At 45.3% G+C, this 16,556-nt stretch overlaps 1 protein-coding gene and 1 pseudogene across 18 annotated transcripts in view; one reads left to right on the top strand and one right to left on the bottom strand.

The window, feature by feature from the left end:
* The window catches only part of Erc2 (ELKS/RAB6-interacting/CAST family member 2), an 883,982-nt gene extending 882,947 nt beyond the window's left edge, over positions 1-1,035 (bottom strand). For 9 of the 18 annotated variants that reach the window (XR_004389747.1, XM_032918655.1, XM_032918657.1 and 6 more), the window contains exon 1: positions 888-1,034. The gene's annotated coding sequence lies outside the window, so the exon portion shown is untranslated. Of the gene's footprint in view, positions 342-887 lie in introns of those variants that run through there. The other 9 variants (XM_032918652.1, XM_032918651.1, XM_032918654.1 and 6 more) reach the window with 3 other exon arrangements.
* Positions 1,036-1,560: 525 nt separating this feature from the next.
* The window catches only part of LOC116914923, a 67,567-nt pseudogene continuing 52,571 nt past the window's right edge, over positions 1,561-16,556 (top strand).

Here is a 16,556-nt window from a genome sequence, read left to right as displayed (position 1 = left end):
TCACCGCTCTGGGAGTAAATTGTCTTTCATCCAGCAAAGGCAGGTAGGTAGCCGCCTAAAATCGATCTTCTCCTAACGGAGTGAACCCTCCCTCTGGCGAGGAGGAGAAAGACCCCTAACTCCAAAATAAATTATATAGGGCTGAACAGAGGAGAGTTTACGGGTACTATTTGATTCTCACACACGAAGGAGCCCTTATTCTTCACTGTCCTAAAAATGATCCTTCAAAGGCTCAGACAGTAATAATAATATTTTTTAAAGATACCTCCTTGTAAGTAGCCCTTGTATAATTAGGAGGTGGGGAGAGAATTGGTAGGAATGCGGTTTAATTCCACATCTATCCTTTTTCATACACCACCTCCTACCCCTCCCCAGTAAATCATTTTCATTTTCCCAGGCATTAATTTTTCTTTTTATAACCTGCGTTCCTTCCCCGCCCCCCTTTCCCCTGGAGCCCACCCAGACAGCCAGGCTCATAACCCCGAGGCTAGGGGTCCTGTCTTCTCCACTTTATTCAGCTTGCAGTTCGGCGAGACCCCCGCCCTCGCAAGCATCCCACCCCTCCCAGCAAGAAGGCAGCCAGGCAAAAGGGGGTATCTGCAGAAAAGAAAGGCGAGGACCGTAAGGGTGGCTATGGGAAGGGGACTGCGGGAGGTGGCTCGGGGCGGGCGTCCGAGGAACTGTGCACTTGTTCCAATCCGAGGGTTTAGACAGCGAGGCAAATCCGCCCTTAGGCCGCCCCATCCCTTCCCCCCGCCCGAGAGAGCCCCGAGGAAGGCGGCTGCGTCTCCCCGTCTCCCCTCGGCTCCCCCGATAACGCATTGCAGCTGCCCACGAGCACCGGAGACCCGCACGAGGGAGCCGGGGCCCCAGCGTCAGCGTCTCACCTTAGCGATGCTCGCCCCAGCGCGGTCCCACATGGATTTTTACAACCTCGCGTGGCCGCCGCACCGGGCGGCCGGGAGGAGCTGGAGCGATAAGGAGCGCGAGACAGCGGAGCGCGGGCAGCGCGGGGAGGTGGCGGGGAGCGCGGCCAGCGCCGAGCGCTGGGGCCGGGCCGGGCGGGGCCGAGGGGGCGGCGCCCGCCGCAGTCCCGACACGCGCGCTCACGGCCGCTTGCCCAGGCCCTGACTCACATTCCCAGCATTCCCGAGGAGCCTGGAGGGGCCGCGGCTGGGACCTGGGCACCTCCGCGGGGGGCAGCAGAGAGTCGAGTGCGCCCGCTCCGCAGCGCCTCCTGGCATCCTCCTGCCTGAAGCACCTGACTTCCCAATCCTCCCCCCAGAAGCCCCTCCAAAAGCTGCCAGACACTTCTGGGGAACAAGAACAGCACTTGCCTTTTAAGTTAACCTATAGAACTGGGGTGGGGGTTCCTATGCCCTGGCACCATCCATTCCTTTGCAGGTCTGTAGAAGGATGACTCCACAAGACATTTACTTTATGGCCACCTCCTTGTCCCCTAAAGAAAAGGCAGATAGAAAAGTGAAAAGGACAGCGATTAAGGCTCCTGTTCTTCATATGCATCAGATATCTTATCTGATTCCCATTTGAGTTAGAAGGATGGGCCCCGAGGTCACGCAAACGCACATCCTTCCAGGCAAGGTGAATGAGAAAGTGGACAAGATTTTCGTAGGCAACAGCTTCCACTCAACAAGAAGCCTTGAACCCCTGCTGCTGCCGCTTGGCATTAGGGACGGAAACGTCAGCGTCAGAGGTAAGTAGTCAACTCCAGAACAGCAGCGATTTCCTTTATGGCCCTGATGAGTGTGCTTCCAGCAATTTCAGTGGCCAGATAAGGATGTCTCCTGCTGGGAAGCTCACACAGATAAAGCGGATCCAGATCCAGCGGTGGGGTGAGCAGAGGAAGGAATTTTAGCACAGTGACTGGGCACAATCCTTCCTCCCACCCTAAAAGGGAGGAACTCATATGTTAACTGCTCAGAGAACAGGAGGGTGCCTTCCAATGGCCGCCTAAATGTCTCTACGTTTTAGAGCCATGCTGGTTAAGGTTTTCCATAGCCTCCAGGCACTCATATTCTTCTTTCCATCCCCAACATACAGTGCTCATTCTCCTAACCCTGGTACTTGAAGGACAAAGCCAAACTATATTGTGTTCGGTCCCACAGGGGTCCTTGGCAACCTGGTGTGTTACTCGTGAGAGCCATTTGAGATTCTTGACATACCTCATACTGAGTATTTTCTCAAATGTGACTGTCCTAATTTGCTTCTCTGTCGCTGTGATAAAAAACAATGAACAAAACCAGAGAGGAAAGGGCTGCCTTACATTTCCACAGCATCAAGAAAAGCCAGGGCAGGAGTGCAAGGCAGGAATCTGGAGGCAGGAGCTGAAGCAGAGGCCTCCGGAGGATCACTGCTTACTGGCTTGCTCCCCCAGGCTGGCTCAGTTTGCTTTCTTACTTAACCCAGCCAAGACTATGAGCCCAGGGGTGGTACCACCTACCATGGGCTGGGCCCTCCCACATCAATCATCAATCAGGAAAACGCTGCCACACACACGGGCCAATCTGGTGGAAGCTGGTCCTCAGTGGAAGCTCCCTCTTCCCAAGTGACTCTAGTTCATGTCAAGTTGACAATACTAACAGCACAGTGACAACATGCTTTAAGTGTGTGAGTGTGTATGCATATATGTGTGTACACTTTCTCAACCACTCTCACAAAAAATTGTAAAATGGGTAATAAATATCTCTCAGAAAATCCAGGTGACATAGCCAAGATGGCACAATTATAGAATTTTAAAATACAGTGTTGAACATTCACTATTGATGGCCGTCATTCTCGCTATTCCATTGACCTGTAAGTTCTAAATAAGAATCCTTGGGTGTTCAAAAGATAATATGATAGATAGATAGATAGATAGATAGATAGATAGATAGATAGATAGATAGATGATAGATAGATAGATGATAGATAGATCAATAGATAGATATAGATATATGTATATATGCCCAAGAATAGTATACACACACACACACACACACACACACACACACACACACACACACTCACTCATGGTTTTCAAAAGATTTCTTTCAAAGTAGGTCCTTGACTTGGGGAGAAAAATGTAATCATTTTATGTAGAAAACAAAGGACAGAATTTTAGAGTTCTTAGGTATGTCATCTTCATCCTCTGTAGGACTTAGTTTCCCACCTGAAGATTTTAAAGGCTGAACTAAAGGAACTCAAGACGTCATCCAGCTAAGTTTCTCTAACTTAATGTTAAATATATGTAGTACTATGTACACAAACACACAACCCCACATGCCAAATGCTAACATGTAGCCCTTACCCAACTGGACAGAAAATTACAATACAATCTTGTCCATACTGAAGAAACAGCTCTCACTACTCAGAGAATAAGTAACAGTTTATTCTGACACCAAATGTGAGTGGCCATAACTCAGAAACACAAATTTAGGTTATCCCAAACTCCATGTTCCAGTGCAGTAACACTTTAATGACTTTTTTTTATGGTTACAGACAAAGAAAGTTACAAGTCAAAACACTGTTTTAAAAAGTATCAGAGGAAACCTCAGGTAGGAGGATCACAGCCAAGTGTGGAAATCTCTGCTGTCGACCTCAATATCATTTAATGACATTCTTAGCTTTTAGATTGTGGAAGCTAGGCATCTGCACACAAGAGGATTTCCCCAAATAGTTACACGGATGTCGGGTCATACGCAGAGGTGAGCAGTTAAATGGCTACCTAGGATGCTAAGACAACCCAAAATAATTTGACTCTGGGTCTACAACGTTTCAACTCCGCACAATCACTGAAGTTCTGGTCAATTAGCCCTGTAGACTATGTAACAAAGTACAGCTATTGTGTAGAAGCTCCCAGTCAGTCTTAGGCCTCTTGCCCCCATGGTCTTGTTTGTTTTGTTCTACTTTCTTGGTTTCTCGGATCTTTATCATAGACATTCCTCCAACAATGTCAAAGAACACTGTTCTGCGGCAGATTTTTTTTTCTCACAAATGCATTCACTCACTTAACAAATATGTCTTTAACATCTGGGGGTGCTAAATTGATCTGAGGGTGCAGAGCCTCTCCCCTCAAAAACTAGACAGTTTAGTGAAGGCAACTGATTAAAAAAAAGAAAAAAAGAAAAAACAGGCACCTCCAGCCACCTAAGAAGGGACAAAGTAAAGTACTGGGAACTGTGGGAGCATGCACGAAAGGCAGTCAACTATCCTGAAAACAGATCAGGAAATGGATCCCAAGACACAGCTTGCCAAACCCTACCACATCACCTGTCCTGTGTGAGACCTGGAGTGGCCACCACACATATGTTGCACTATGTGGGATCTGTGAAAGACACCTGTCTTGAAGTGGTCCATAACGGGCTTTCCTCAGTACTTGAAGCTGAACTTTGAATGAGTCCACACTGGCCAGCACTGAATGGTAAGCTCTGAACTATGGTATCCAGAGGTGTTAGGCATGCCTGTGATCCCAGCATTTGGGAGGTAGAAGCAGGAAGATCACGAGTTCAAGGCCAACCTAGACTACATGCAACCCTGTTACCAAAATAACAACAACAAAACCCCTACCATAATAAAAAAGACACCCAGGAGTGAATCTAAAAATGCTTGCTCCAGGATAGCCCTATATCCAGGAACAAGATTCCTTAAGACAAAGCATTTGGTTTTGCAATGACTTACTAGACGTCTCCACTGTTATTCACCGGTATCTCAAGCTTACGGTGTCTTGACCATAGTTCAAGTCTTTTATGCACTAATACTTATCTTTCCCAAGATTGTCTACCAAGCCGCCAACCTCATCATTTGTCCTGTTACGCAAGCCCAACCCTAAGAATGCCGTTATGCCTCTTCTTGCTTAATGGGCACATCCATACCGTCAGCCACTCAGTCAGCTTGACCTTGGCCTGAGCCAAGTCCTCCCAGCTTCTGAGACAAAAGAGAAAAAGTGTGCCCCGATAGAAAAGCTTCAGAGTTCTGAAGTGCGGAGTTTTAAAATATAACTGCAGCCAGGTGTGACAATGCATGCCTATAATCCTAACGCTTGGGAGAAGGACATGGGAGACCAGGAGTCCGAGGTCATCCTTGCCTGAACAGTGAGTCTGAGACCAACCTGAGCAGTCTCAGAAAAACAAATATGTATATACAAATGTTACCCAAACATTATTTTATTGTCATGAACCGTCAGTGTAGCTATGATACTCAACTGAGTAGAGGCTACATGAGAGCAACAGTCTTAGTTACACAATGACAATCTCCTCTCTCTCTCTCTCTCTCCTTCTCTCCCTCTCCTCTCCACTCCTCCATGTAATCTTACATTCATTATGGAAATGAATGTTATGCCAATAATTAATTTTGAAGTCAACAATAGGAAAAGCAATTACACCATGCCTGCATGGCTGTGCTATGTGCTAGCCTTTCTCTAAGTAGTTTGTGGTCTTGTGCTTTCTATTCCTAAAACAGTTACATTTAAAGGCTATGCCTGTTCTTCTTTAAAAACTAAAAACATCTCAGAGAGCAAAGCTATTCTAGAAATCCATGAAGAGTTCCTTATCAGAGTCCTATTTGAGGTTTAAATCCAGATAAACGGTGAGATGACCTGACAATGTATCTAAATGAGTTAGTAATAGAATTTGTGTATCAAATTGTTCTACTCTTGTCCCTGTGATGAAATGCTGAGCAGAACAGCCTAAAGAAGGAAGGACTTGTTTTAACTCGGTTTGAGAGGCCTTGGGCCTTATAGTAGGAAAAGCATGGTGGAGTGGCCTCATTCACATCACACTAAACCAGGAAGCAGAAAAGGAAGGTACATCACCATCCAGCACCCTTGAATTTCCTCAGGGTCCCAGCCTATAAGACTCGACCCACATTCAGACTGACCCCCCAAGTCAGGTAATACTCTAAACACCCTCACAGATATACCCAGTAGGTTGAAGACCAGGTCTCCCAAATCCAGTCAAGTTGATAGTGAAAAATAGCTATCACAATTTATTTTATCTTGGGGGTGGGGGATGGAGGGTAAGGTGTCATATAACAGGTGCTCGAAATGCTAGTTACACACTGTCTTAGTTAGGGCTTCTATTACTGCCATAAAACACCATGACCAGAAAAGCAAGTTGGGGAGGAAAGGGGTTATTCAGCTAAGACTTCCATATCATGGTTAATCACCAAAGGAAATCAGGACAAGAACTCAAAAGGCAGGAACCCTGAGGCAGGAACTGATACAAGAGCCATGGTGGGGTGTTGCTTACTGGCTTGTTCCTCATGGCTTTCAGGATGGCACCACCCACCATGGGCTGGGCCCTCCCCCATTGATCATTGATTGAGAAAATGCCTTATACCTGGATCTCATGAAAGCATTTTCTCAGCTGAGGCTTCTTCCTCTCCGATGACTCTAGCTTGTGTCAAGTTGACACACAAAGCCAGCCAGGACACACACTAAGTTAGACTTTCTTCTGTTCCCCCTCTGTAGTGGCAAAACTCCTGCCCTTAACAATTATTTGTCATTTATGAAAATGAAAGGGGATCTAATTGGGAATGGAAGGGATCCGCAGGAGTGGGAGGGGACAAGAGAAAGTGACAGGGGGTAAATATAGTTGAATACGTTAAACGCAGGAATAAAAAATGTCAGAATGAAATACATTATGTATAATTAACATGTGCTAACAAAAACATAAAAATAATGATATGTATTCAGACAAGTCACCTAATTTGTGAATCCTTATCTACAGAATAATTGCTTCCCATTTCTTTTTAATATGCCTGTGATATGGATTCTATATAACCTGTCATAGTTTGGGTTTTCTTCCTGTGAAGAAGACACCATGACCACAGCAACTCTTATAAAGGAAAACATTTCATTGGGGCTGGCTTACAGTTTCAGAGGTTTAGTCCATTATCATCATGGAAGGAAGCATGGCGGCACACAGGCCAACCTGGTGCTGGAGATGGAGCTGAGAGTTCTACATCTTAATTGGAGGGCAGTAAGGAGACTGCATCCCTGGGTGGAGCTTGAGAATAAGAGACCTCAAAGTCCCGCCCCCACAGTAACACACTTCCTCCAACAAGGCCACACCTCCTAATCAGTGACATTCCCCATGAGTCAATCATTCAAACATGAGTCTACAGAGGCCATTCCTATTCAAACCACCACATAACCATTCAGGAAAAGTCCTTTTATCTCTCTAGAAACAGTGGCTGTGGACCTGAGACAATGATCTTGTTAAGTAAAAGAGTAAAATTTGCATGCAACAGTCTCAAGCATTTGCAACTAATTTGTAAAGTCTATGCTAAATGTCCTAGACTGAACTGAGGGAAGAGAACCATTCTGCCCTGGGTGCAAAATTGGGGTAATGTATTTGGTTACAGAGTAAAATATCCCAGTAACCAAATGTATTATATTTTGAGTGTTTGTTACAATAGCCAGGCATAGTGGCATACAGCGTTCTCAGCATTCAGAACGCAGAGGCAGGTGGATCTTGATAAGTTCCAGGCCAGCCTGGTCTACACAGTAAGCTCCGGGACAGCAAGAGCTACATAATTGATACTCTGACTTTAAAAGAAAATTATTTTTAGTTGTTTGTTACATGTGTTTATTTGTTTGTATAGATGAACTAATGCTTTTGCTCGTAAGTAGAGGTGAGAGGACAGCTTGTGGGGGTTTAGTTCTCTCCTTCCACCATGTGGGGTACCAGGATCAAACTCAGGTCCTCCAGCTTGACAGCAAGTGCCTTGCACTCACAAGCCTTCTCTCTGGCCCTTAACTTTTCTTTTTTTAAACCAGCAAACTACATTCTATCTGTGGCTGTTTGGTTGTATTTGATATTAATGATACTATTATGAGTGTGTGTGCTGTAAATAAAGTTTACTAGAGCTGTTGAGAAAGAAAATAAGAAAAAAAAAATGACAAGAGCTGCCAGGGTGAAGTTTTACTTGCTGGGTTCTTATGCTATGGCTGTTAGCTAACAGCTGAAGGACCCTAGTTCTTACTGAAATATAAGAGCTATTAAGAGGCTTGGCTTGGTAGAAAGTAGGTAGGTTATGGAGGTCCTGTGAAGGACTCTAAGGGCTTTCGGACAGCTTTACACCCACTGCCTCAAGTCAAGATTAGGCCAAGTACCAACTTCCTGCCATGGGTCAAGGGTAGGCCAAGTTCCATTCTCCACCCACAGTTCTTGGGAGGAGCAGGGACGTTCTCGAAAAACCGCAGAATGTACTGATGGTCACCTGACCCTCTGGTCCCAGATAGAGTTCTAATACATGTCATATGCTTCCTAGCCAATAGATTCAAAGGTCAATATACTTAGCCTTGTTGATGTAACCTGTACACCTAAAAAGTATAAAAACTGCTTGTTATAGCCATTCAGGGTCACCTTCCGGTCATTCTCCATGAGGGGCTGATTGAAGGTCGACCCTGATGCCCGGAAAATAAACCTCTTGCATTTGCATCCAACTCCGTTCTCGTGTCTCACTTGGGGGTGTCTCCCGGTAGTTAAGACTCACTTCCAGCCTTACACAGCTAACTTCTCGGTCCAGGCTGTCTGTGCCACCCAGAATGCCAGCACTCGTCTCTGCAGCCTGGAACATTCCTAGGTAGAGGAAAAGCAGCTGCCAAAAGAATGGGGTCTCCTTGTATGGGAAACAGAAGCCACCTACAAATGCTTCTTAAGGCTGTAGCTCAATTGGTAGAATGCTTGGCTAGCATGTTACAACAACAGCCCTGGGTTCTATCCCCAACACTGCATAAGACCAGCTGGCCCACATCCATAATCCCAGAACTCAGGAAGTGGATGCAGGTGGGGGAGGGGGGGACACATTGAAACCCTTCTTCAAAACAAAAACGTCCTCGGAACAAAGATGAGCTTGATTGCTCCTTTCAACCAAGAGCCCAAAGTCTAAAAAAATACCTCCTTTAGGCTACATATTTGGAAAGTCAATGAGATAAATGAATAAAACGTCCGAGGAGCAGATAAATATGAGCCATTGTTTGGTAATAGGAGAACCATTAATGGAACTTGAAGAGTGGAATCTGCAGTTGTGCTGCAAAGGTGTAAGGATGGGCTCATTAATCAACCTGCCTTAGGACAGGGGCCAGGGCTGGATGAAGGCCGCGTGGGGAAATGGGACCAAGCATTGCTTTGCTGGCCAAGCTCTAGGTGTCTGACCTACCACCTACAACACACCGAATGTTCTAGGACATCATTATGGACAGGACAAAGCCTCAAAACTTAGGTAGCCAAAAACTCAACCATTTCTTGAAACGGGTTTTGGATCAGCTCTGAGAAACTGTTCTTCTCCAAACAAAAGCCTTAACTGCACAATTAAACGAAGGGGAGCTCATTTGCTTGGAGGAGAACACTGAAAAATAAAAGTTATGTTCAATGAAAAAGAAATGTTTAGAATTGGCTACCTCTTTCAAATGATTGCTTCTGGGTTTGATTCATGGGACGCACGATCGATTGGACAAAGAGCAATCAGTTAAGAGTGTCGCTGAACCTTTTAATGAACTTATATTTTGCAAAACAGGAAGAATAGTTTTAAAATAAAAGTAAAGGAGCTAGAGGGATGCATCCGCAGTGAAGAGCTGTTTGTTCTTGCAGAGAACCCACGAGGAAGTTTAACATACACCTGTATCTCCAGTTCCAAGGGATCTGCTTCCCAGATACTGCCTGACCTCCACGGGCACTGTACACACCTGGTGTGCATATATACATGAAGGCAAAACACTCACACTCACAATTTTTTTAAAATTTCAATAAGTCTTTTAAAAGTTTTAATCAAAGCCTCTGACCACTTTTGTGGCCTTGTGTATTCCCTTGGATTCCCCTACCTCTTATTCTGGAACTCAGACTGGGGCTTTGCACAGAGCAAGCAAACGCTGAACTACACCTCCAACCTGCTTGGAGTTTGGAACAAATGTATATATTTCAGTGGGTCGGTTATGGGTTTTTGCTTGGAAGTGTCCCTTATGTCCTGGTTCCAGCTTTAGGCTTAATTCTGGAGTCAGGAGCTCTCACTTTGCCCTTTCTCTTTGGCAAAAGTAATTGCTCCAAGAGCTAGACACATGACTAGAACATGCCTGATCCAGGCCTGGTGTGAAAGCCCAGTTGGCAACGTTCTTACCACACCAGCATGAGGACCAGAGTTCAGGTCTCAGAATCCACATAAAAAAGGCATGCATAACCCAGACCTGGTGGCATATACATTTAATCTCAAAGACGGGGATCTCTGTGGGTTAAAGGCCAGCTTGCTCTACACAGCAAGTTCCAGGCTTGCCAAAGCTACATAGTGAGACCCTGTATCAAAAGTAACAAACAACAGAAGTTGTAAATGAGGGGGGCCTGTACAAAGGGAGAAAAGAAGGATTTTATGGGGTTCACTGGCCAGTCAGCCTAGCCTAATCATTGAATTCCGGGCTACTCAGAGACCCACTCAGTCAACACTCAAGGTTGACTTTAGCTTAAATACACACATGTGCGCGCGCACACACACACACACACACACACACACACACACAGAGAGAGAGAGAGAGAGAGAGAGAGACAGAGAGACAGAGAGGGAGGGAGGGAGAGAGGGAGAGGGGGAGGGAGGGAGAGAGAGAGAGAGAGAGAGAGAGAGAGAGAGAGAGAGAGAGAGAGAGAGAGACCTTCCCAGGGATTTTCAACTACTGAACCTCCATACTTTGGCAGCCAAGAAGCTGTAAGGATGTACTAATAAACTGGTGGCATCTGTGGTCTACTCTTGTGGAACTCTGCACATGTGAGAAGCAGAGATAAGAGGCAGACAGACCCTAAAACCCCAGTCATTCTCAAAACTCTTCTATGTCACTCGGTCTTCAGTCCCTGAATCATGCCAGTGTCCCTATAACTGGGCTGGCCAGGCACCAAATGCAGTTTCTCACTGAGGTGTTCTTCATTTTTGTCTGTCATGTGACAAAGGGGGATCCCCAATGTATATACTCCTCCGCGGGTTGATTTCCCTCGTTTAAAATGTCTGTACGCACTGCAGACAAGGTCCGCACCACTGAACACCTCCCGATTCCTTTCAGTGGTTAATTGTCCACCGTCTGGATGAATGTTTATGGCCTTTTCCTAGAGCCAGGAGCACAGAAGCTTTTTAAATGATAGAAAATCCATCAAGAAGGGCTATGGCCACATCAGGGTGGATGATTGATGTGCAAATGAGAGGTTGGCACTGATAAAGTTCAAGTGACACTTAATTCCCCAGCCACCCCACACAGTATTCATTATACCTGTCTGTATATGATACAGCATTCATTATCTCTGTCACCTACGCAGAGGACCAAATACTACGCTCCACACACTCCAGTTTGCCCAGCACACTGAGCATAGTGACCTGAACTCATCTACCCGTTCAAATGTTCTTTAAACCAGCTTGAGGCATTTGGGGTGTAACTGAGTGGAGGTTATATTTGTGCTAGCTGTTGAAGCCTGGACCCATAGGTACAATTAGTAGAGGATATACTTAAATTTGTCTAAAGAGCCAGTACTCAATACTCCCCCCCCACAATTTCCGAAACAAGGAACAAAGTGTAAGAGAAGGTCAGATTTGATTTTTGTCGCCGTGTCTCCGTTCATGCGCTTACAAGTTATATAATCTTTGGTAATTTAGTTAGTTCTTATCAGACTCCTTAATCATGAGGAGGGGGTGCAGAGAGACAGTTGGGTGTGATGGCCCACACCTGCTTGTAATCACAGCACCCACAAGGCTAAGGCAAGAGGATGACAAATTTGAGGACAGCTTACAGTACTGAGCATCATCCTATCTCAAAAAAAAAAAATAGAATAATTAATAGTTCTCGCCTCATACATAACTTGAAGCGAGTAGATAAGAAATTGCTCAGCAAGTTTCTTTGGCTGTGGCAGACCTATAGTAAATGCACAGGACATGAAGATTAGCATCGTCTCAGTACGCAGTAAATCCAGCCGTCAGGGCTATATTCTGTGTCTGCTCTGCGATTTCCTCAACTGCCAATGTGACTTTCAGAAACTGTTCTTTCTAAAGTTTCAGGAACACACAGATAAAAAAAAAATCTGGGTGCTGGCCAGAAAACATTTGGAAGCAAAACAGTCCTAAAAATAAGGCGAGGAGACAAGCCTTTTTAAATGTTGGGTTTCTCTTTAAGAGCAAAACTGTACCGCGAGTAAAGATCAAATGCATTCTTTCTGTGACCTTGTTCCAGAGTGGAGTTTATTGGGGCATGATGCATGTCAGATGTTGTTCAGAGTGGCGTATGCCCTTCCCAAGGCGCAGTGAACAGACACTGCCCGTCTCGGGGTGGGGTGTGTTCTAGCAGGTGTTCCGGGGCTAAAAGAAAGGGCATCCTACCTTCAGCACATCCACGGCTCTCAAAACTGCCTCCGGTTGTAGACTGCAGAGTATGAATCAGGACAAAAAAAATCCTAAATCCTTAAGGCAAATACTTTGCAAAAGAGAATTCAAAAGCCTTTCCCTGTCTGGTTTTGAGGCTTGGAAATTCAGACTAATTATTCATAGAAAATACACAAGAGGAAATCTTTCAGCTTGGACTGAGCTACAATTTAGTATCTTCCAGGAACAACTTCCTTCTTTAGCAGACCCTTTCCCCTGTGTCCACCACCACTCTGGACAAGGTGGCACATCTCCCAGAAGGTATGGACTCCCTGGCTGGCGACTTCTCCCAGACCCTTGTGCTTCTCCTTCATAACCCCATCAAGAAGAAGAGCTGGAAAGAAGGCTCAGTGGGTAGGAAAGAGCACCTGCCACTCTTGCAGACGACCTGAGTTTAGTTCCCGTCACCCAGCCACTCAGGTGGCTTACAACCACTTGTGACTCCAGATCCTGGAGATCCAACACCCTGCTCTGGCCCCACGACCACTACACTCACATGCACAGACACGCAGAGAGACATAACTATTAATTTATTATAGGTAATTTAAACACCCAAAGGGATTTCAAGTTCAAGGTCCAACCTGGGGCTCCATAGAAGGACGCTGTCTAAAAGAAAAACCAGGTACTGGAGCAATGGTGCCTCAGTTAAGAGCATACATAGCTGATCTTGCAGAGGATCAGAAAGCCCAAGTTCAATTCTCATCACCTACATGGTGACTCATAAGTCCAGGAGATCTAATGTTCTCTTCTGACCACATTGGGCAACAGGCAAATGCATATTGCATACATGTAGGCAGAACACACCCCCACATACACATAAATAAATGACTTTCAAAAAAGGAAAGAAAAAGCAAAGAAACAGGGAAAGTCGGCAGGCTGGACTAGAACAGTCAACTGAGAGACTCACTGCTTTCTGTCCGCACATTTCTATCTGCTCCACTTTTGACAGAAATGGTGCCATTCCGATATGTCAACCCCAATGCCAAACCCAAGGCCAAGATGCAACAAATATTTGGAAATTAAAGGAAAGTATATTTATTCAATAAAATTTAACCATAGCCTTTGGAAACTCGGCAAATAGCTTTGCTAAAAAAAAGTTCCTTGCCAAGGTCTAAAACGTCTTTAACTCCACGTAACCAAAAAGTGTATTGATGTCTCGTCATCAACATTCTATAAAATGACTGGTTTGTCAGTTTAGGAAAGAAAGTGAAAATTATAACAACTAGCACTAATTGGATGTGTAATTGGCTAGATCTGAATAGGAATTGAAAGAGATAAAGAATAGAAGGGTCTTGAAAGCTAAATAGTACCCATCTGTGGAGTCGCACCTGACAGCCAGAGTACATCAAAGGGTTCTGAGTGAGGCTGTTCACCCTCTCGTGAAGAGACACCATGACCAAGGCTACTTTTTTTATTGGATATTTTATGTATTTACATTTCCAATGTTATCCTCTTTTCTGATTTCCCCTCTCCCATCCCCCTCCCCCTGCTTCTATGAGGATGCTTTCCCTTCCAACCACTGAGGCCTATTGGTAGGCCTCAATACCCAGCATTCCCCTACACTGGGGAAAGAAGCCTTCACAGGACCAAACATTATTGATGTCAGACAATGCCATCCTCTGCTACATATGCAGCTGGAGCCATGGGTCCCTCCATGTGTACGCTTTGGTTGGTGGTTTAGTCACTGGGAGCTCTGGGGGGTCTGGTTGGTGATATTGTTGTTCTTCCTATGGGGTTGCAAACCCCTTCATCTCCTTCAGTCCTTTCTCTTAACTCCTCCATTGGGATCCCTGTGCTCAGTCTGATTAGTGACAAGCATCCTCATCTGTATTGGTCAGGCTCTGGCAGAACCTCTCAGGAGACATCAGTATCAGGCTCCTGTCAGCAAGCACTTCCTGGCATCAACAATAGTGACTGGGTTTGGTGTCTGCATGTGGGATGGATCCCCATGTGGGACAATCTCTGGATGGCCTTTCCTTCAGTCCCTGCTCCACCCATTGTCCTTGTATTTCCACCTGTGAGTATTTTGTCCCCTCTTCTAAGGACTGAAGCATCAACCCTTTGGTCTTCCTTCTTCTTGCGTTTTATATGAGGATCAAGGCTACTTACAGTAGAGTTTGTTGGGGCTCATAGTTGCAGAGGGTTAGTAGAGCCTACGATCATCATGGCAGGGAGGAGGGCATGACCAGCATGTTGCTGGAACAGTAGTTGAGCCTTTACATTAGCACCAAAAGTATGAGGCAGAGAAAGATAACCAGGAATGGCATGGGCTTTAGAAACCTCAAAACTCTCAGCTCTGCCTGCCTGGATGCTGCCATGTTCCTGCCTTGATGATAATGAACTCAATCTCTGAACCTGTAAACCAGTCCCAATTAAATGTTGTCTTTATAAGAGTTGCCTTGGCCATGGTGTCTGTTCACAGCAGTAAAACCCTACTTTCTCCAACAAGGGCCACACTTCCTAATCCCTCCAAAACAGTTCCACTACCTGAAGACCAAGTATTCATTCTTTTTTTTGGGGGGGGGGGATGGGGACCGAACCCAGGGCCTTGCGAGGCAAGCGCTCATGAAGGTCATTCTTATTCCAACCACCACATACGTACACCATGGGGCTCTTCAAAGTGGTCCCCAGAGCCAGTTAGCTTCAGCAGGGGAGCCTGTGATAGAGGGCTCACTTTCAACACAAAACAGTGACTTTCGTTATAGAACGGTTCAAATAAATATGTTTGTTTTAGTTAGGGTTTTACTGCTGTGAACAGACACCATGGCCAAGGCAACTCTTATAAAGACTGCATTTAATTGGGACTGGTTCAGAGGTTCAGTCCATTATCATCAAGGCAGGAACATGGCAGCATCCAGGCAGGCAGAGCTGAGAGTTCTACACCTTCATCTGCAGGCTGCTAGGAGCAGACTGGCTCTCACATGGTCAGGAGGAGGATCTCATTGCCCACCCCCACAGTGACACACTTCCTCCAACAAGGTCACACCTACTCCAACAAGGCCACACCTCCTAGTAGTGCCACTCCCTGGGCCAAGCATATTCAAACCACCACAATATTTTTGTGCTATATTAAGTCCTAACATATATAACTCTAGTTCCACCTGTAAAATACTACTCCATGATATATCCCCCCAAAGCTGACCATTCCAGTGTGGGAGTAAGATAGTTTCATACTTGGGTTTATTAGCCAAGATAATCACAGACAAATTGCTTCATTCTTCTAGCCAGTTTCCAAAACTAGACACTCAAATCTTCTTTCTATTTTGCTAATATATTTGGAATTTTGCCTACATGTATGTCTGTGCACCACTTTCATACTACTGTTAACTTTCCTGGAACTGGAGCTATAGACAGTCATGAGCCACCATGTGGGTACCATAAAATAAACCTGGGTCCTTTGGAAGAGCAGTCAGTGCTCTTAACCTCAGAGCCATCTCTCCAGCTAGCTGCTTAATCTTAATATGCTGTCAAGATTAAAAGACATTTTGGCTGGGCGTGGTGGCTTAATCTGAGGTGGATGGATTGCCACCAGGTCAAAGCTGGCTTGGGCCACGTAGTGATTTCCAAACTAGTTTGACCTACAATATGAGAAAAAAAAATCAAAAGATAAATACATGCCAAACATTTAACTCAGGACACCGTCTATGGAAGGAGATACTGGTGATCTCTTCTTATCCAACCAGTAGAAGTTAATAAATTCTCCCATCTAGTCTTTTCTAGATGAAGGTCCCAGCCTCTTCAGTCGTTTCTTCTACAAGGAAGAAGTGACATTCCCATGACATAGAGTGGGTTAATGTCACAATAAACACCCAGAATTGAACCAGCTCTGCAGGAGATAGTTCTAAATAGCAGAACCACGGCAGTGGCAAACCCAGGTAACCCAGGAGAAAAGCCTCACTCTCTGCAGGTACACAAGACGTGTGTGACAGCCACGTCTGCACCCTGAAACAGAAGCGAAGAATTTTACACTTCATTGGCTGCTTCATTACACTGGTGACTTAAGCTCAACTGGAACTCTTATAAGGGTAAAATTCATTCTTCCTGTGCTCCAGTTATAAAAGCAGCGTATATTCAAAAAACGTGCAACATCTTGAAAAGATAAACAAACAAACAAACAAACAAACCTTCCATGATTCTACTACCCGGGGACAAATTTCCCTTAGCATTCAGTG

Source organism: Rattus rattus, chromosome 13 (genome assembly GCF_011064425.1).
Source record: "Rattus rattus isolate New Zealand chromosome 13, Rrattus_CSIRO_v1, whole genome shotgun sequence".
NCBI classification, from domain to species: domain Eukaryota; kingdom Metazoa; phylum Chordata; class Mammalia; order Rodentia; family Muridae; genus Rattus; species Rattus rattus.
This window is presented reverse-complemented; position numbering and strand designations above follow the sequence as displayed.